Source organism: Pipistrellus hanaki (genome assembly GCF_964339955.1).
Source record: "Pipistrellus hanaki genome assembly, chromosome: 18".
Taxonomy (NCBI): domain Eukaryota; kingdom Metazoa; phylum Chordata; class Mammalia; order Chiroptera; family Vespertilionidae; genus Pipistrellus; species Pipistrellus hanaki.
The window spans coordinates 40253049-40273862 of record NC_140520.1 but is presented as its reverse complement, the minus strand read 5'-3'; the positions used below and the strand labels follow the sequence as shown (position 1 = coordinate 40273862).

Sequence of the window (20814 nt, the reverse complement as noted above, 5' to 3'; positions counted from 1 at the left end):
AATTGTTGCGCGCGGCTGCGGCTAGGTGCCCACCCGAGCAGCCATCTTGGATTCTCTGTTGTTCATAGTTTTTATCTTTATTTACTTTATCTTTCAAAAGAACCCCCTTCAGTAATTCATATAATTCTGGTTTGGTGGTGATGAACTCCTTTAGCATTTTTTTATTGGTGAAGCTCTTTATCTGGCCTTCGATTATGAGTGATAGCTTTGCTGGGTAGAGTATCGGGTCTAGTAATAATTAATGTCGTTTTTAAACATTCATTTAAAATCTTGCTTGGCGTTGACTTGTATTGACATAACCTTCAAACACGTGGTATCTACAGAATGTGTGAAGTGCAATTAACAAGTTTTGCTTGAAAAAGTTTGTGTTTGGTTTGGTTTTTGTTGGAAAACTAGGGCTAAGAAGATGGCGGATGAAGAGCATATTCGGCACTGCATGCTTTACGAGTTCCAATTAGGAAGAAAAGCAAGTGAGGCTGCAAAAAACATCTGTAGTGCTCTTGGTCAAGATGCAGTTAGCGCCAGAAAATGCCAGCGTTGGTTTGAGAAATTTCGCGAGGGAAATTTTTCGTTAGATGACAAGAGTGGTCGAGGCCGTGTGTCCAATTTTGATCAAGAAGCTCTTCAAGGTCTTTTGGTGCAAAATCCTCAAATTACCCAACAAGAGCTTGCGACAACTTTAAATTGTTCACAAAAAACAATTTCCAATCAATTGCGTGCACTTGGCAAAGTCCAAAAGTTTGGAAAATGGGTTCCTCATGAGTTGACCGACAACAACCGTAATCAAAGAGTCACAATTTGCAGTTCGCTCCTCTCTCGTCAAAACCGTTTGCCGTTTTTAGAGCAAATTGTTACCGGAGATGAAGGATGGGTGCTGTATGTTAATTTGAAAAGGCAGCCTCAATGGTTGGACAAAAATGAGGCTCCGCAGCCCATGCCAAAACCTGACTTGCATGCGAAAAAAGTGATGTTGTGTGTTTGGTGGAATTTTAAAGGAATTCTTCATTATGAACTTTTACCATCTAACCAAACCATTACAAGTGCAGTGTATAGTGCCCAATTGGAAAGGTTAGCCCAAGCTTTAAGAGAAAAAGAACCTGCGCTGATTAATCGGAAGGGCGTAATTCTTCACCACGATAATGCACGACCGCATACTGCAAGAATCACTGCTGAAAAATTGCGCCAGTTGGAATGGGAAGTTCTCCCTCAACCTGCATATTCTCCTGATATTGCCCCTTCCGATTACCATTTGTTTCGTTCTTTGCAAAACTTTCTTCTTGGAAAAAAATTTAATAATGAAGAATGCCTCAAAAATGCATTGACCGAATTTTTTGAATCAAAATCACAAGAATTTTACAACAGAGGGATTAAAATGCTTCCTGAGAGTTGGGCACAAGTAGTAGAAAACAACGGCAACTATATTGTTGATTAAATTTTGTTGTATTGTTTAAATAAATTCGATTTTAAAAAGTATTAGAAAATGACATTAATTATTACTAGACCTAATATTTTTGGCTGTAGGTTATTACTATTCATCACCTTGAATATTTCTTGCCATTCCCGTCTGGCCTGCATGGTTTCTGTTGAGAAATCAGCTGACAATCGAATAGGTGCCCCTTTATAAGTAGCTACCTGCTTTTCTCTTGCTGTTTTTAATATTCTCTCTTTGCTGAAACCGGTTTGGCTCAATGGATAGAGTGTCGGCTTGGGGACTGAAGGGTCCCGGGTTCGATTCCGGTCAAGGGCATGTACCTTGGTTGCGGGCATATCCACAGTAGGAGGTGTGCAAGAGGCGGCTGATTGATGACTCTCTCTCATTGATGTTTTTAACTCTCTCTCTCCCTTCCTCTCTGTTCAAAGTCAATAAAATATATTAAAAAAATTCTCTGTCTTTTGCTCTTGGAATTTTCATTATGATTTGTCTTGGTGTGGTCCTCTTTGGATTCCTTTTGTTTGGAGTTCTGTGCGCTTCCTGGACTTCTAATTCTTCCACCAGGTGGGGGAGGTTTTCTGTCACTATTTCTTTTAGTATGTTTTCGATATCTTGCGCTCTCTCATCTTCTGGGACCCCCATAATTCTGATGTTGGTTTGCTTGAAGTTGTCCCAGAGTTTTCTTACATTATCTTCAACTTTCTGGATTCTCTTGCCTTCTTGCTTCTGCGGAGGAGTGTCTTCAGGCTCTTTATGTTCCAAATCTTTGACTTGATTCTTGCGATCTTCCATTCTGTTTTTAGAACTCTGTGTAATATTTTTTTATTTCAGACAATGTATTCTTTATTTCTTCTTGATCCCTTATTATTTCTTGTTGATCCCTTATTATTTCTAGTTGATCCCTTTTCATATCCTCATATGTCTCGTTTATTTTATTGGCCTTTTCTAGGAGATTATTGAATAACCTTATAAGTGTGGTTTTGAACTCTTTATCCTCCATTTCTTTCGTTTGTGATTTATTTCGTTGTCTTGGCATTTTCGCAGCTTCCCTGAGTTGGTAGCCTTAAAAGTCTCTGTGTTCTGCCTGGATGGGGCGGAGTTTCAGGGTGGAGCCTACAGCCTTGGTTTCCATCAGCCACGCCCTATGCGGCTCCTGAGTCGCAGTGTTTCTGCAAGCACCTCTGGGAGTGAGGTGCCCTCGAGTTTCACCTGCTACCAAACAGTCTAGTCTCTCCCCCAATGAGCCCAGAACTGGGGTTCAGAGTAGTCTGGAGTTTTGTCTCCTTCCCACCAGGGCAATCCCGCGGCACAGCCAACCGTCCCTTCTCTGCGCGCAACGTGGCAAAGGGCCCTGCCTTTCGCCGCTCTCCCCAGTTTCCGCCTTACAACCTAGTCTCCCTCTGTATGAGCCTGGGTCCCCGGGGTCTGGCCTAGAACTGGAGTTCAGAGCAGTCGGAACTGGGGCTCAGCTCAGTCCGGAGCTTTTGTCTCCTTCCCGCTAGGGCAATCTAGCAGCAGAGTCAACAGTCCGTCCTCTGCGCGCAATTTGCGCGCCACCGGGGGCTCTGCCTTTCGCAGCTCCCCTGGGATTCCACCTCACAGCCCAAGCTCCTGTTTGAGCAAGGGTCTGGCCTAGAACTGTGGTTCAGCGCTGTCGGGTCTGGGGTTCAGCACAGTCCGGAGCTTTAATCTCCTTCCTGTTAGGGAACGCCAGCCAGGCACTCAGCTGCCCCGTCCTCTGCGGCTCCGTTCTCTCCGGCTCCGTCCTCTCTGCGCGCACAGCGTGTCTCCGTACCTTAGGCTTTTACAGCTCCTCCGCTCTTCCTTCTGGTTTTCTCCTTGTTTCTCGTTGTAGAATTTCCAGTCAGTCGACTTTCCTGTAGTTCTGGGTAATGTCCATTTTATATTTTAGTTGTATTTTATTGAAATTGTTGTGTGCGGTTGTGGTTAGGTGTTTACCTGTGCAGACATCTTGGATCCTCCCAAATTCATCATTTTAACAGGAGGTTTAACACGCTTTTATTCCATGACAGAGCATATGTCTCTCAGAACCAATAGATCCCGCCTCCCACCAAAATAAATCAGTAAAGATATAAAAAAAAAAAAGTAATATGAGCAGCAAATTGAATTCAGGAAGCATATATACTCCACTATACTCAACTACTGCAAACTAGAAATTATTTTCAAGCACACTTAGAACATTTTTTAAATAGGCCATATTGAGCTATAAAGCAAGTTTCAACAAATTTCAAAAGACTGAAATTATACAGTATGTTTTTTACCCTCATTGTACTTAATCTAGAAATTAGTAACAAAAGGTAACTCAAAAGTCTTTATATTAAAAATTTATGAGCCAAAACCAGTTTGGCTCAGTGGATAGAGCATCGGACTGTGGACGGAAAGGTTCCAGGTTCGATTCCAGTCAAGGGCATGTACATTGGTTGCGGGCACATCCCCAGTAGGGGGTGTGCAGAAGGCAGCTGGTCATTGTTTCTCTGTAATCGATGTTGCTGGCTCTCTGACCCTCTCCCTTCCTCCCTGTAAATCAATAATAAAATATATTAAAAAAAAAAAAAAAAAAAGAAAAAAGAAAAAGAAAAAAAAAAAGAATTTAGCTGAAGCCGGTTTGGCTCAGTGGTGGAGCGTCGGTCTGCGGACTGAGGGGTCCCGGGTTCAATTCCGGTCAGGGGCATGTGCGTTGGTTGCGGGCACATCCCGGTGGGGGGTGTGCAGGAGGCAGCTGGTCGATGTTTCTCTCTCATTGACGTTTCTGGCTCTCTGGCTCTCTCCCTTCCTCTCCGTGAAAGATCAATAAAATATATTTAAAAAAAAAAAAAGAAGAATTTATGAAATACACTTCTGAATAACCCTCCCCCAAAGAAATCACAATGGATTTTAAAAATAATTAGATCTAGCCGAAACTGGTTTGGCTCAGTGGGTAGAGCATCGGTCTGCAGACTGAAGGGTCTCAGATTCGATTCCAGTCAAGAGCATCTACCTTGGTTACGGGCGCATCTCCAATGGAGGCTGTGCAGGAGAGGCAGCTGATCGATGTTTCTCTCTCATCGATGTTTCTAACTCTCTGTCCCTCTCTCTTCTTCTTTGTAAAAAATCAATAAAATATTTTTTTTTAAAAAGAAAGAAACTTTACTGGTTGGGGTAGAATTATTACAAAAAAAAAAAAGAATAATTGTTGTGCCGGGGCACGAGACACAGGGACTTGGTCAGAGAGGCAGAAACTGCCGACTGGCAGTCTTTGCTGTTTGCCACGCCCTAGCCTAGTGATGCTCTGAGACTCCGCCCTGCACAATCAACAAACACACCCAAGCTCTAAGCAGCGGCTTTTGCATATGAATGTCCTCTATTGCAGTTTGACCTAGCAAACTTGTAACCTGGTACAGACAGCTCCAAAGCCTCCAAGCTCCAAGCAGGGAGGAGAGGACTGTGGTTCTCGCTGTAGCTCCTGCAGGGTGGCCTCAGACAGTAGCTGAACTGCACCCCATTGGAGATCCAGAAGCCAGTGTACCTGGTGGTCAGTGTGAGACACCAGATTTCAGCACCTCACATCCATAAGTGACACATTTGGGAGACAGGCTCAGTGAGCACCAAAGCCCCACTGAAACAAGGCCTGCACCAGCATGTCTGCAGCACAGTAGTTCTTCCATTATAGACACAGCTGGCCCTGTGTAGTTCTTCCATTATAGACACAGCCAATAGGCCTGGAGGTCAATTCCTCCCAGTGTACCACAGCAATCAAGGCTTAACTAAACTAAGACTTTGCACTCAGCCCACAAAGGGGTGTGCTAAGACCAACCACCTCTGGTGATTGCGGTAGCTGAGCTATGGTCCCTATAGGTCACCGACCACACACAGCCACTCCATCAACACAGGCAGGCAACCAAAATGCGGAGACATAGAAGCATGTCACAAATGGGGGAGAGAGAGGAAAGTAAACTACTAGACAACACAGAGTTCAGAATCACATTTATAAGGTTACTCTAAAAACCACTGAGAAACTTGAAGAGACCTTCAGGGACCTTAATGAGAATACAAAAAAAAAATGGAAAAGGACCAGTTAGAAATTAAGCATACCCTGTCTGAAATAATATATAGAAACTCAACTGTAGATCAACATACTCCAAGAGTAAAACCAAAGATCTGGAAGATGAGAAAACAAAAAACAGCCAACCAGAGAGTCAGAAAGAAGAATCCAAAAGTGTGAGGATAGTGTAAGGAGCCTCTGGGATGGCTTTAAGCGTACCAACATCAGGATTTTTTGGGTGCCAGAAGTAAGAGAGAGCAGGATACTGAAGGCCTATTGTAAGAAATAATGGCAGAAAACTTTGTCTACCTGGTGAAAGGAATACACTTACAAGTCCAGGAAGCACACAGAACCCCAAACAAGAGGAACCAAAAGAGGACCACACCAAGACACATCATAAAGTGCCAAGGGCAAAAGACAAAAGAGAGAATCTTGAAAGCAACAAAAGAAAAACAGTTACCTACAAGGGAGTACCCATATGACTGTCAGCTGGTTTCTGAACAGAAACTATGCAGGCCAGAAGGGAGTGGCAAGAAATACTCAAAGTGATGAAGAGCAAGAATCTACAACCAAGATTACTCTACCCAACAAAGCTATCATTCAGAATTGAAGGTCAGATAAAGAGCTTCACAGACAAGAAAAAGCTAAAGGAGTACATCACCATCAAACCAGGATTACATGAAATGCTGAAGGGTATTCTTTAAGAAGAGGAAGAAGAAGAAAATGGTTAAGGCAAAGGTAAAAACTATGAACAACAAAAAGACATCAAATAGATACCTACCAACAAGTGAATCTAAAAATCAAGTGAAAGCAAAGCCAGTTTAGCTCAGTGGTAGAGCGTCGGTCTACGGACTGAAAGATCCCAGGTTCGATTCCGGTCAAGGGCATGTACATTGGTTGTGGGCACATCCCCAGTAGGGAGTGTGCAAGAGGCAGCTGGTCGATGTTTCTCTCTCATTGACGTTTCTAGCTCTCTATCTCTCTCCCTTCCTCTCTGTAAAAAATCAATAAAATATATTTTAAAATCAAGTGAATAAAAAATCTAAAGATCAGAATGTACTGGTGAATATAATAGAATCAGGGACATACAAAGGGACTGGACTGACAATTCTCAGGGGAAGGGGTTTGAGGGGTGAGGGAAGAGATTGGACAAAAATCTTACACCTATGGATGAAGACAGTGGCAGGGTGTAAGGGCATAGGGTGGGGTGGGGAATCAGGTGAAGGGGAGCTATGGGGGCGGGGGGAAGCACCTGTAATCTGAACAATAAAGATTTATATATATATTTTTAGAACTAAATAATACTAAAAATATGTGTTGAAACATATGGGGGAATGTATAGTTTTGTGTGTTTTTTTCAAATGATAAAGGACAGTTGATTAAAAATGGTGATAGAGTAAGTGGATGCTACACAGACATGCTCCCAGAAACAAACTAGTATTACAACTGAAATACAGAAAAAACATCCTGTTTGCAAATGTTATCACTGATAAAGGTTTAATCTCCAACATCTACAGACAGTTTATACAACTTAATAAAAGGAAGATAAATGTTCCAATAAAAAAAAATGGGCAATGGACCTAAATAGAATCTTTTCAAAAGAAGACAGGTGGCCGGCCAAGAGGCACATGAAAAAATGCTCAAAGTCACTAATAATCCGAGAGAAGCAAATCAAAACAACGCGGTACCATCTCACACCTGTCAGAATGACTATCATCAACAAACGACAAGTGTTGGCAAGGATGCGGAGAAAAAGGAACCCTCCTGCACTGCTGGTGGGAATGCAGACTAGTGCAGCCACTGTGGAGAATAGTATGGAGTTTCCTCAAAAAAACTGAAAATGGAACTCCCATTCATCCCATTAATCCCACTCCTAGGAATATATCCTAAAAAAACAGAAACACCAATCAGAAAGGAAATATGCATCCCTATGTTCATAGCAGCACAATTTACAATAGCTAGGATTTGGTAACAGCCTAGATGCCTGTCAGCAGATGAGTGGATCAGAAAACTATGGTACATCGACAGAATGGAAAACTGTGCTGCCATAAAAAAGAAGGAATTCTTATCATTTGCAGCAACCTGGATGGAACTGGAGAACATCATGCTGAGTGAAATAAGCCAACCAATGAAAGAAAAACACCACATGATCTCATTTATAGATAATAAAGTACGTTATAAACTGATGAACAAAAAGATAGATACACAGACAGTAAAGCAACAAACAGACTGTCAATTAACAGCAGGGAGGGTAGGGAGATATGGAGGAGATAAGAGATCAACCGAAGGACTTTATGCATACATATAAGTATAACCAATGGACGCAAAACTTTGGGGAGGGAGGGCATGTCTGGGAGGGGGAAGGCAATGGTAAGATATGTACACATATAATACCTTAATTAAAAAAAAAAGTGAGGGAAAATAAAAAGAAAGAAAAAATTCAGTAGAGAACCCTGACACCCGAGGACTGAAAGTGAAGCCCTCATGGAGACTGGTAGAAGGGGCAGAGGTGAAAAAGGGCTGGCTGGGCTCCAACAGACAGTATCTAAAGTCCTGGAGAGAGATCTCAGCTTAGGGGTTGCCACTGACAACTCCGGGATCTAATCCCCAAGATGGGCCCCAGCAGAGAACACCAAAAACAAGAGGGTATCCACATAACATCTGGTATGAAAACCAGCAGGGTGCTGTCTGCCAGAGAGTAATAGCTGAAAATGCAGGCACTCTGTTAAAGGGCCAATGTACAAAATTCCCTGTGGAACTATCCATCACTTGTGCTCTGGCAGAGGGAAGGTGAAGTGGGCTGGAGTTGTGAGAGCAGGAACCAATACTGGAGACTCAAGGGATAGAGCTCAGAAGGCAGACACCCCAAGTTTCCTGGGCTAAGTCATTCCCTCATGCAGTGGAGGACATTTTTTCCTCCAGAAGGAATTCTTATCATTTGCAGCAACCTGGATGGAACTGGAGAACATCATGCTGAGTGAAATAAGCCAACCAATGAAAGAAAAACACCACATGATCTCATTTATAGATAATAAAGTACGTTATAAACTGATGAACAAATAGACATTTGCCTGGGGGGGGGGGCAGGAAAGATATTTCATATACCCTATTAGAAAACACCTTACCCTGAGGCCACTTAAGAGATTAAAAATAACAACCTCCAGGCAGAAGCAACTGCCCAATTCTGGGGGGGGGGGGGATTCTAGTCAATTTTATCTGTAAACAGGCAGACACTGGAGGCTTTGAGTCTTTGCCTGATCTAATTAGTCAGAAACAGCCTTTGACACTGTCCTGCACTAGAGATTGAGGGGTGTAGAGGATCTATCTAATACAGTCACAAATCCAAACAGAAAGCCAAAATTAGACAAAACTCCCCAAATGAAAGAACTGGAGAATTCTCCAGGTGCCTGAACCCAGTGGTCAGCAATCGCATTAGTCAACAGAGCCAAATATCAACAATACAATTGAAATTTCTTTTGAGAGCCGAAAACTGACTTCTGTGCGTGGGCCAGTTTCAATCGCACTGTACATGCGCGCCCACACATGGTATTTTGTGGAAGAACCACACTCAAGGGGCCAAAGAGCCGCATGTGGCTCACGAGCCACAGTTTGCTGACCCTACCTGGTTTGGCTCAGTGGATAGAGCATCTAACTGGACAAAAGGGTCCCAGTCCAACCAATTGAGCTACCCAACCAGGGCAGCTCCCTTACTTCTTTAATAAAGAACCCATTGATGTTTTTCATATGTAGTACTAGTACTTGCTTTTTCAAAGCTGTTTGATGATATTTATAGACATTACGCAAGCCTGGATAAAAATAAGTGGACAATCATATGATGGGCTGCATGCTTTCTCCAAACACACCTTTTCAAATATCTGTGAATAAAGTCTAGGTGAAAATAAAAAAATAAAAATAAAAGGGTCCCAGATTCAATTCCGGTCAAGGGCATCTACCTTGGTTGCAGACATATCCACAGTGGGGGTAGGCAGGAGGCAGCTTATCCATGTTTCTCGTTGATGTTTCCAACTCTATCCCTCTCCCTTCCTCTCTGTAAAAAATCAATAAAATATATTTGAAAACTTTTCCTATTCTTTGGGGCTTTTATTAAAAAGAGAAAAAGGAATTCTCCAGAATAAGAGATAAATGAAGTAGAGATTAGAAATTTATCTGAAACAGAGTTCAGAGTAATGATGGTAAAGATGCTCAACAGCATGGAAAAAGATACAGTAACTATGAAAAAGAACAGTCTGAGATAAAAAATGACAACACATTGGAAGGAATACAGAGCAGATTAGGAGAAGATGAGGATTCAATCAGTGAATTAGAAGACAGGGTTGAAAATCTCAATCAGAAAATTAATTTAAAAATAGGAGGACAGCCCTGGCCAGTTTGGCATAGTGGATAGGGTATCAGCCTGCAGACTGAAGGGTCACAAGTTAGATTCCAGTCAAGGGCATCTATCTTGGTTGTTGGCACATGCCCGGTGGGAGTTGATGTTTCTCTCTCATCAATATTTCTATCCTTCCTTCCTCCCTGAAAAAAATCAACAAAATATATATTCAAAACAAAACAGGAGGACAACTTAAGGGAGCTGTGGGACAACTTGAAACGTAACAATATTAGAATAGCAAGTGTGCCAGAAGAGGCTGATAGGGAGACAGGCATAGAGAAGATATTTAAAGAAATAATGGCAGAAAATATCCTTAATCTTATTTTAAAAAATTAAAAATGTCAAGTTAAAGTGGCAAGAACCCAAATAAATCCATGCTCAGACACATCATAATTAAAAGGCAAAAAATTGAAGAAGAGAGAATCCTAAAGCCAGCAAGAGAAAAAAAAACAAAAACGAAAAAAAAACCCTGTAGGAGCGGACCATCAGACCCTGAGTGGTGGATAAATTATTACTCTGACATGTTTCTGTGAAAGAGTGAGTTAAGAGGTGGCATGGTTAAAAAATTCAGACATCCCTTTTTGCCTGCCTACTTAGGCTTTTATTGTAACCATAGCTTGAACTAAAATTAACTTAGATACTATCAGCAGGGTAAGTATCCTTGAAAAAACACATACATCTGTAGTGTCCTTTAAGCAAGGTAAATTCTAAACATAAAAGATTTCCAGCAAAACACCTGAGGGCTCAGACTTATTTGCAAAAGTCAAGGCAGGATCTGTTGCCCTTGGCAAAGTCCCCCTAGAGACCTCCAAACTTTCAGAGAATCCTCCTTACAGACTTTCCAAGCAAGTACTGTGCTTCCTCACAGTTACCAACAAAGGAGCTCCATTAAGGCTGACACCTGATTTCTCATCAGAAACTCCACAGGCCAGAGGGAATGACATGAAGTACTCAATGTAATGGAAACCAAGGATCTGAGAACAAGATTACTATATCCAATAAGGTATTCAAAATAGATGGTCAAATAAAGAGCTTCCCAAACCAAAAAAAAAAAAAAAAAGTCTAAAGAAGTATATCACCACCAAGTAAGCATTATAAGAAATGCTAAAGGGATTACTGTAATCAGAAGAAGAAATAGAAACCTAGATATACAGAATTTAAATGGCAATAAATAACTGCCAATCAATAATCGTAAATGTAAATGGACTAAATGCTCCAAGCAAAAGGTGTTGGGTAGCTGAATTAATAGAAAAACATGACCCAACTTTATGCTATCTACAAGAGACCTACCTCAAAACAAAAGAGTGTGAAGAGGTGGGAAAATTATTTAATGCAAATGGAAGGAAGAAAAAGCTGGAGTAGCAATACTCATATCTGATAAAATAGACTTTAAAATGAAGGCCATCACAAGAGACAACAAATATCACTACATTAAAAAAAAAAAAAAAAAAGTCACTTCATGCTGAAAGTGAATGGAGCTTTGGTCTGCAGACTGAGGTTTCCCGGGTTTGATTCTGGTCAGGGGCATGTACATAGGTTGCAGGCACATCCCCAGTGGGGGGGGTGCAAGAGGCAGCTGGTCAATGTTTCTGGCTCTATCCCTCTCCCTCTCTGTAAAAATAAATAAATAAATAAATAAATAAATAAATAAAATATATATTTTTAACAAGTCACTACATAATACCAAAGGGAAACATGTATGTACCCAATATAGGAGCACCTAAATACACCGAGTGGCCAGATTATTATGCTTTCAGAAAGCATAATAATCTGGCCAGAAATCATAATAATCTGGCCATTCTATCCTATCTAATATAAGAGCAATATGCAAATTTACTGTACCTCCACTATACCCACCAGCCAATTAGGAGCGGGTATGCAAATTAACCCAGCAAAGATGGCTACGGCCACAGAGTTAGCATGAGGCTTGTGTTTCCCTGGCAATAGAGGAAGCCAAGCTTCCCATACACCCTAGCCAGCTGTGGACTACATTTAAGGCTACAAAGTTTCAATTATAGACGATAAATAAATACCAACAAAAATTTCGGCAGCCATGGAGCTGGAGAGAACAGGAGGCTTAGGTTTCCCCTGAGATGCAGGAAGCCAAGCTTCCCATACACCCTAGCTGGTCATGAACTACACTCCAGGCTACAAAGTTTCAATGATAGAAGATAAATAAATCCCCCCATAATGGCTGTGTCCGCTGAGCAAGCAGGAGGCCTGGGTTTCTCCGGGAATGGAGGAAGCCAAGCTTTCCACCCGCCCTGGCCTGCCCTAGCCTCCACTTAAGGCTGCACAGTTTCAATTATAGAAGATAAATAAATCCCAGATACCAGGGCCTCCACTTGAGTAGCTGAGGGGCATGGCTGGCCTGCAAACCACCACAGACCCCTCACCCAGGCCATCCCACTCCTTAAAGGAACCCACACCCTTTAGGGCAAACCAACCCACACCCATGCACCAGGCTTCTATCTTACCTAATAAAAGAGCAATATGCAAATTGTCACTCCACAAGATGGCCAGCAGGAGAGGACAAGGTATGCAAAGGAGGGTAGTTGTGGGCAATCAGGCCAGCAGGGGAGGGCAGTTGGGAGGGACAAGGCCTGGAAGGGAGGGCAGTTGGGGGCAATCAAGCCTGCAGGGGAGGGCAGTCAGTGGTAACCACACTGGCAGAGGAGGGAGGTTGGGGGTGACCAGGCCTGCAGGAAAGGGCAGTTTGGGGGACCCAGGCCTACAGGAGAGAGCAGCTGGGGGGGACCAGGCCTGCAGGGGAGGGCAGTTAGGGGCAATAAGGCTGGCAGGCAGAAGCGGTTAGGGGCAATCAGGAAGGCAGGCAGGCAAGCAGTTGGGAGTCAGCAGTCCTGGATTGTGAAAGGGATGTCCAACTGCCTGTTTAGGCCTGATCATACTGGGTTTGGGCCTAAACTGTCAGTTGGACATCCCTCAAGGGGTCCCAGATTGGGGAGGGTGCAGGCTGGGCTGAGGGACACACAGATACACACCAAACAAACGTCCACAAATTTCATGCATCGGGCCTCTGAGTATGTGTGTGTGTGTGTGTGTTAGAGGCCTGGTGAATGAATTTGTGTATGGGTGGGGTCTGGCCAGCCTAAATAGGGCGAGGGTACATGGGTAGTTGGCCAGCTGCCTGCTGGTCTAACTCCTGGTCGAGGGTACAATTTGCATATTAGCCTTTTATTATGTAGGTTATACACTGAGTGGCCAGATTATTATGTGTTCAGAGATCATCATAATCTGGCCACTCAGTGTATATAAAAAAACTAGAGCCGAAACTGGTTTGGCTCAGTGGATAGAGCGTCAGCCTGCAGACTGAAAGGTCCCAAGTTTGATTCTGGTCAAGGGCATGTACCTTGGTTTTGGGCACATCCCCAGTAGGGGGTTTGCAGGAGGCAGCTGATTGATGTTTCTCTCTAATCGATGTTACTAACTATCCCTTTCCCTTCCTCTGTAAGAAATCAATTAAATACATATATATAAAACTAGAGGACTTAAAGGGAGAGATTGACAACAATACAGTCATAGAAGGGGACTTTAACACCCCTCTGGCTTCACTGGATTGATCTTCCAGACTAAAGCTTGAGGAAACAGAGACACAGACACATGGGATCAGATGGATTTGATTTACATTTATAGAACATTTCACCGCAACACAGTAGAATATATGTTCTCAAGTGCACTTGGATCATTCATAAAGATAGACCACATGTTAGGAAACAAAACAAGTCTCTATAAGTTTAAGAAGATTGAAATCATATGAAGTATCTTTTCAGATCACAGTGGAATGAATTAGAAATCAACTAAAGTAAAAACTCCTCAAAACATTCAAACACATGGAAGCTAAATACCATGTTATTAAACAGTGAATGGATTACCAATGAGATCAAGAAAGAAATTAAAAAGTTCCTAGAAACAAATGAAAATAAACACAAAACCCCCAAATCTTTGGGACAGATTATTATGTGTTCGGAGATCATCATAATCTGGCCACTCAGTGTATATAAAAAAACTAGAGCCGAAACTGGTTTGGCTCAGTGGATAGAGCGTCAGCCTGCAGAATGAAAGGTCCCAGGTTTGAGAGCAAAAGCACTCCTGAGAGGGAAGTTCATAGCACTACTGGCATACCTCAAAAAACAAAGGAAATCAGTAATAAATTATTTAACTCTACAACATAAAAAATTAGAAAGAGAACAACAAAAAAAGCCCATAGTAAGTACAAGGAGGGTAATAATAAAGATTAGAGCAAAAATAAATAACATAAAGACAAAAAAAAAATCAATGAAACCAAAGCAGGTCCTTTGAAAGGATAAACAAAATTGATAAACCATTAGCCAGAATCATCAAGAAACAAAGAGTGGGGAACCAAACAAAATGAGATATGAAAGTGGAGGAGTAACCACTGACACCACAGACATACAAACGAATGTAAGAAAATACCATGAACAACTATATGCCAACAAACTGGACAATGTGGATGAAATAGACAAATTCCTAGAAATATACAATCTCCCAAAACAGAATCAGGAAGAATCAGAAAAACTGAATATGCCAATAACAACTGATTAAATAAAAGCTGTAATCAAAAAACTCTCACCAAACAAATCCCAGGTCTCGAGGGTTCACAGAGTTTTACCAAACTTTCAAAGAACTAACACCTATATTCCTCAAACTATTTTAGAAAATCCAAGGAGGAGGAACACTTCCAAACTCTTTTTATGAGGCCAGCATTACCCTAATTCTAAAACCAGATAAAGACACTACCATAATAATAATAATAATAATAATAATAATAACAACAGGCCCTTATTCCTGATGAATATACCTAGATGCTAATATCCTCAACAAAATGTTAGCAAATTGTATCCAGCAATATATTAAAAAGATCTTACACCATGATCAAGCGTGATTTATTCCAGGGATGCAAAGCGGGTACAATATTTTCAAATCAATAAATATGATATATCACATAAACCAGGGGTCTTCAAACTACGGCCCGCGGGCCACATGCGGCCCACAGAGGAGTCTGATCCAGCCCGCCAGGTTTTTTGGGCAGTGAGCGCAGCCGAGGTGTTACAGTAGGAATTAGTAGTTCATATAGTCCGGCCCTCCAGCTCTCTGAGGGACCGTGATCTGGCCCTCACTTTAAAAAGTTTGAGGACCCCTGACATAAACAAACTGAAAGGCAAAAATCACATGACAATAGATTAATGATTTATCATATTAATGATAAGTCACCTGACAATACATTAATGATCTATCATATCATATGATATCATATCAATAGACATAGAAAAAGCATTTGACAAAATCCAACACCCATTTTTGATAAAAACTCTCAGCAAAGTGAGAATAGAGGGGGCATATCTCAACATAATAAAGGCCATATATGACAAACCTACAGCCAACATCATACTAAATGGGAAAAACTAAAACCATTTCCCCTGAAAACAGGAAAATGACAGGGATGCCCATTTTCACCACTCCTGTTCGGCATAGTACTAGAAGTGCTAGCCATAGAGATCAGACAAAAAGAAGAAATAAAAGGCATCCAAATTGGAAAAGAAAAAATAAAACTGTCAGTATTTGCAGATGGCGTGATATTGTACATAGAAAACCCCAAAGACTCCATCAGAAAACCACTAGACTTAATAAATGAATTCAGCAATGTAGCAGGATTCAAAGTTAACACTCAGAAATCTATGGGGTTTTTTATACACCAATAATGAACTCACAGAAAGAGAAACTAAAAAAAAAAAAGTCCCATTTACCATTGCAACAAAAAAATACCTAGGAATAAACTTAAGGAGATAAAAGACTTGCATTTGGAAAACTATAAGACATTGAAAAAGATATAGGAAGACATAAACAAATAAGAATATACTGTGTTCATGGATTCATAGAATCAACATTATTAAGATGTCCATACTTCACAAAGCAATCTATAGATTCAATGTAATCCCCATAAAGATACCAATGGAATATTTCACAGAGAACAAACTCTCCAAAAATTCCTATGGAATAAATAAAAGATCCTGATAGCCGCAGCAATCCTGAGAAAGAATAATGGTGGAAGGATCACAATACCAGATATAAAGCTATATTACAAGTCCACTGTTTTCAAAACTGCCTGGCACAAGAACAGATATATGGATCAATGGAACAGAATAGAGAACCCAGAAATTGACCCAAGCCATTATGTTCAATTAATAGGAGACAAATGAAGCAAGAGCATACAATGGAGTCAAGACAGGCTCTTCAATAAATGGTGTTGGGAACATTGGACAAATGCATGCATACACAAAAATGAAAATAGAGCCAAGACCAGTTTGGCTCAATGGATAGAGCGTCGGCCTGCGGACTCAAGGGTCCCAGGTTCGATTCTGGTCAAGGGCATGTATCTGGGTTGCGGGCACATCCCCAGTGGGGGGTGTGCAAGAGGCGGCTGATCGATGTTTCTCTCTCATCGATGTTTCTAACTCTTTGTCCCTCTCTTCTTCCTCTCTGTGAAAAATCAATAAAATATATTTTTTAAAAAAATGAAACTAGAGCCGAAACCGGTTTGGCTCAGTGGTAGAGCGTCGGTCTGCGGACTGAAAGGTCCCAGGTTCGATTCCGGTCAAGGGCATGTACCTTGGTTGCCGGCACATCCCCAGTAGGGGGTGTGCAAGAGGCAGCTGATCGATGTTTCTCTCTCATCGATGTTTCTAGCTCTCTATCCCTCTCTCCTCTTCTCTGTAAAAAATCAATAAAATATATTTAAAAAAAAAAAATGAAACTAGAACACCAACTTACACCATACACAAAAATAAACTCAAAATGGATAAAGAACTTAAACATAAGATTGGAAACCATAAAAATCTTAGAAAAATCCATAGGCAGCAAAATATCAGACATATGTTATAGAAATATCTCTACCAGTACAGCTCCTAACGAGAAAACAAATGGAATTACATCAAAATAAATGTTAAGGGGATAATTTGCGCGCGTGTGTGTGTGTATTTTTAAAAAATAAACAGCTGAAAACAGTTTGGCTCAGTGGATAGATTGTTGGCCTGTGGACTGAAAGGTCCCAGGTTCGATTCCAGTATGTACCTTGGTTTCAGGCACATCCCCAGTAGGGGGTGTGCAGGAGGCAAGAGGCAGCTGACCTATGTTTCTCTCTCATCAATGTTTCTAACTCTCTATCCCTCTACCTCTCTGTGGAAAATCAATAAAATATTAAATAAATAAATAAATAAATAAATAAATACACACAACAAGAAGAAAGCCCACTGCATGGGAGAAGATATTTGCCAATGTTATCACTGATAAGGGTTTAATCTCCAACATTTCCAGGGAACTCATTCAACTTAAAAAAAGGAAGATAAACTGTGCTGCGCCAGCACAGCCAAGAGTTCAGCAAGCCTGAGGGAGGGCCGGTGAAGGATGAAGAAGACAGAGAATGAGCTGGGTCTAAGTGGATCTTCTGCACCTTGCTAAGGTCACAGAACAGATCCAGACTAATGCTTTATTTATAATCGGGGGTAAACAGTAATTTACAATGTTCTTGTAAGTTACACTTGTTTTGGCCGCACTTGCTGCACCTCCCAAAGCCCATTAGCTACCCAGGAAAGATCTAGGGAGCAGTTACAAGATCAAGCTTAATTATGCTTAGAGGGCTGTGCCCTCCAAGTTGGGACTTGTTTGTGACTTTGCCAGCAGGTCAGTCCAAGGCTTAACCCTATAACTGCTTCCTACAATAAACAATCCAATAAAAAACAATGGGCAAATGACCTAAATAGACACTTTTCAAAAGAGGACATACAGAAGGCCAAGAGACATATGGAAACATGCTCAAAGTCATTAATCATCTAAGAGACTCAAATCAAAATGACAAGGAGGTACCATCTCATACCTATCAGAATGGCTATCATCAACAAATCAAGATGTGAGGGTGAGGATGCAGAGAAAAAGGAATCCCCTTGCCTTGCTCGCGGGAATGCAGACTGTACAACCACTCTGGAGAACAACAGTATGTAGTTTCCAAAAAAAAAAAAACTAAAAATGGAACTCCCATCGACCTAATAATTCCACTTCTAGGAATATATCCTAAGGAATCAGAAATATCAATCAGAAAGGATATATGCACCCCTATGTTCATAGCAGCACAATTTACAATATCAAAGATTTGGAAACAGCCTAAGTGCCCATCAGCAGATGAGTGGATTAAAAAACTGTGGTATAGCTACACAATGGAATACTACGCTGCTATAAAAAAGAAGAAACTCTTACCATTTAAAATACCATGGATCAACCTGGAGAGCATTATCCTAGGTGAAATGAGTCAGTTGGAGAAAGATAAATATCACTTGATCTCACTCTTTTGTGGAATATAATGAATACCTAACATAAACTCAAACCCATAGGAAAAGAATAGTTTAGAATATAATAGGTAATCCTGTTATTTGCAGTTTTTTTTTAATATTTCTTACAACTTTTGTGATATATTGTTAGTACAGTTACAGTAATATTCTATTTTAAATCTTTTTATTGAAATATTAATGCTTATTGCATGTAAGTGGTTAATTATTTTATATCTGCAATCTGGTAATAGATTTATTTTATTAAGATATAATATATATATATTATATTTATTAATATATATATATATATATATATATATATATATATATATATATACACACACACACACACACATATGCACATATATTATAAGGAATGTTGAGTCCAGCATGCATGGCCCAGTGCTTGAGCATTGATCTATAAACCAGGAGGTCATGATTTTATTCCTGGTCAGGGCACATGCCCAGTTCATTTGAAGGCTGGATTCACAGAATAGATGTGCAGGAGGCAGCTGATCAAAGATTTATAACTGATGTTGCTCTCTTTCTCCCTCTCCCTTCCTCTTTGAAATTAATAAACACACACATACACACACACACACACACACACACACACACATAATTTTATAATTTTAAAGGACAGGTTTTATTTAGATAGTTATAAAGATGGAAGTGAGCCTGGGAGAAACCAAGATGGCAGCATAGGGTAGACACCTGAATGCAGCCTACCACAACAAATTTGAATTTAGAACTGGAAAACAGGGGGAACATCGCCCTGAAGTGCCGGACGGCTGCCTGAGAGGAGGCTCTACCATCTGGGAAGGAGAGAGAAGGCACGCTGAACCTCAGGAACTGTGAAGGTGTGGAGAACTGCGTGTGTGCGAAAAGGCAGCCACACGACTTTGCTGCTGGTTTGCTTGAGGAGCACGGAGAGGGTGGGCTGAGTTCTATCCCAGCTTACTCCTGGTGCGTGGAGAGGGTGGACAGCTAATGCGCGGCTAGCTTTCTTGTTTGGGAGGAAAACAGAACCACCCTATTGCACTGATAGATGGCCCCAGACAGGGAGAGGCCAGAGTGTCAGGCAGTGGGCAAGATCTCTCGGAGGTGTGTGAAGCCAGCGGCCATTACTGCGGGACTCAGAAACCAGACCCTCAAAGGGAGGGGCTGAATAAAGTTTGTTTGCACCACCCCGAGACTCTGCCCCATCCAAGCGGAACACAGAAGCCCTTCCAGTGGCTAGATTTCTCGTTTGTTCGCCGCAAATAGGACTCTCCTAAGGGAGGGACAGACAGAAATCCAAAGCTTGTCTGCGCCTATACCAAAGAGGTGTGCATGCCTGCAACCAATCTTGGGGGTTCATCAAAGCTTTGCTGTGCCACCCCAAGACTCCGCCCTATTTAAATGGAATACAGAAACCCTCCTAGCTGAGACACTTCTGATCCTCATAGCCAATTGGCTTGAAAATCAACGCTTCCCAGTGATACCAACAACAAGCAAGGCTTAACAACAAGACTGCACAAACAGCCCACAAAGGGCTACACCAAGACTGTCCACCTCAGGTAACTGGGAGGCTGACCCACTGAACCATATAGGACACCTTAGCACACAAAGCCACCCTACCAACTCAGGGAAGCTGTGAAAATGCTGAGACAAGAAAACAAATCACAAACAAAAGAAATGGAGGACAAGAAGCGACTGGATATAGAGTTCAAAACCACGGTTTTAAGGTTTTTCAAGAATTTCCTAGAAAAGGCCGATAAAATAAACGAGACCTATGAGGATATGAAAAGGGATCAACTAGAAATAAAGAATATATATTGTCTGAAATAAAAAAATATTATACAGAGTCCTAAAAACAGAATGGCAGATCACAAGAATCAAGTCAAAGATTTGAAACACAAAGAGCCAGAGGACACTCCTCCACAGAAACAAGAAGATAAGAAAATCCAGAAAGTTGAAGATAGTGTAAGAAACCTCTGGGACAATTTCAAACAAACCAACATCAGAATTATGGGGGTCCCAGAAGAAGAGAGAAAGCAAGATACCAAAAGAATACCAGAAGAAATAGTGACAGAAAACTTCCCCCAACTGGGGAAAGAAATAGACTTACAAGTCCAGGAAGTGCACAGAACCCCAAAGAAAAGGAACCCAAAGAGGACCACACCAAGACACAACATAATTAAAATTCCAAGAGCAAAGACAAAGAGAGAATATTAAAAGCAGCAAGAGCAAAGCAGGTAGTTACCTATAAAGGAACACCTATACGATTGTCAGCTGATTTCTCAACAGAAACCATGCAGGCCAGACGGGAATGGCAAGAAATATTCAAGGTGATGAATAGCAAGAACCTACAGCCAAAAATACTCTACCCAGCAAAGCTATCACTCAGAATCGAAGGCCAGATAAAGAGCTTCATAAATAAAATAAAAAAAAGCTAAAGGAGTTCATCACTGCCAAACCAGAATTATATGAATTGCTGAAAGGGGTTCTTTAGGAAGAGGAAGAAGATATAGATAAAAATTATGTTCAACTGCCGAGACCGGTTTGGCTCAATGGATAGAGCGTCAGCTTGGGGACTGAAGGGTCCCGG

At 41.3% G+C, this 20814-nt stretch overlaps 2 protein-coding genes across 3 annotated transcripts in view; one reads left to right on the top strand and one right to left on the bottom strand.

Moving 5' to 3' along the window:
• PFDN2 (prefoldin subunit 2) overlaps positions 1–3250 on the bottom strand; it is a 32820-nt gene extending 29570 nt beyond the window's left edge. The window contains exon 1 of the mRNA XM_084867269.1: positions 3228–3250. The gene's annotated coding sequence lies outside the window, so the exon portion shown is untranslated. The remainder of the gene's footprint in view (positions 1–3227) is intronic.
• UFC1 (ubiquitin-fold modifier conjugating enzyme 1) overlaps positions 1–20814 on the top strand; it is a 34164-nt gene that overhangs the window by 6062 nt on the left and 7288 nt on the right. The gene's annotated exons all lie outside the window — the stretch shown is intronic.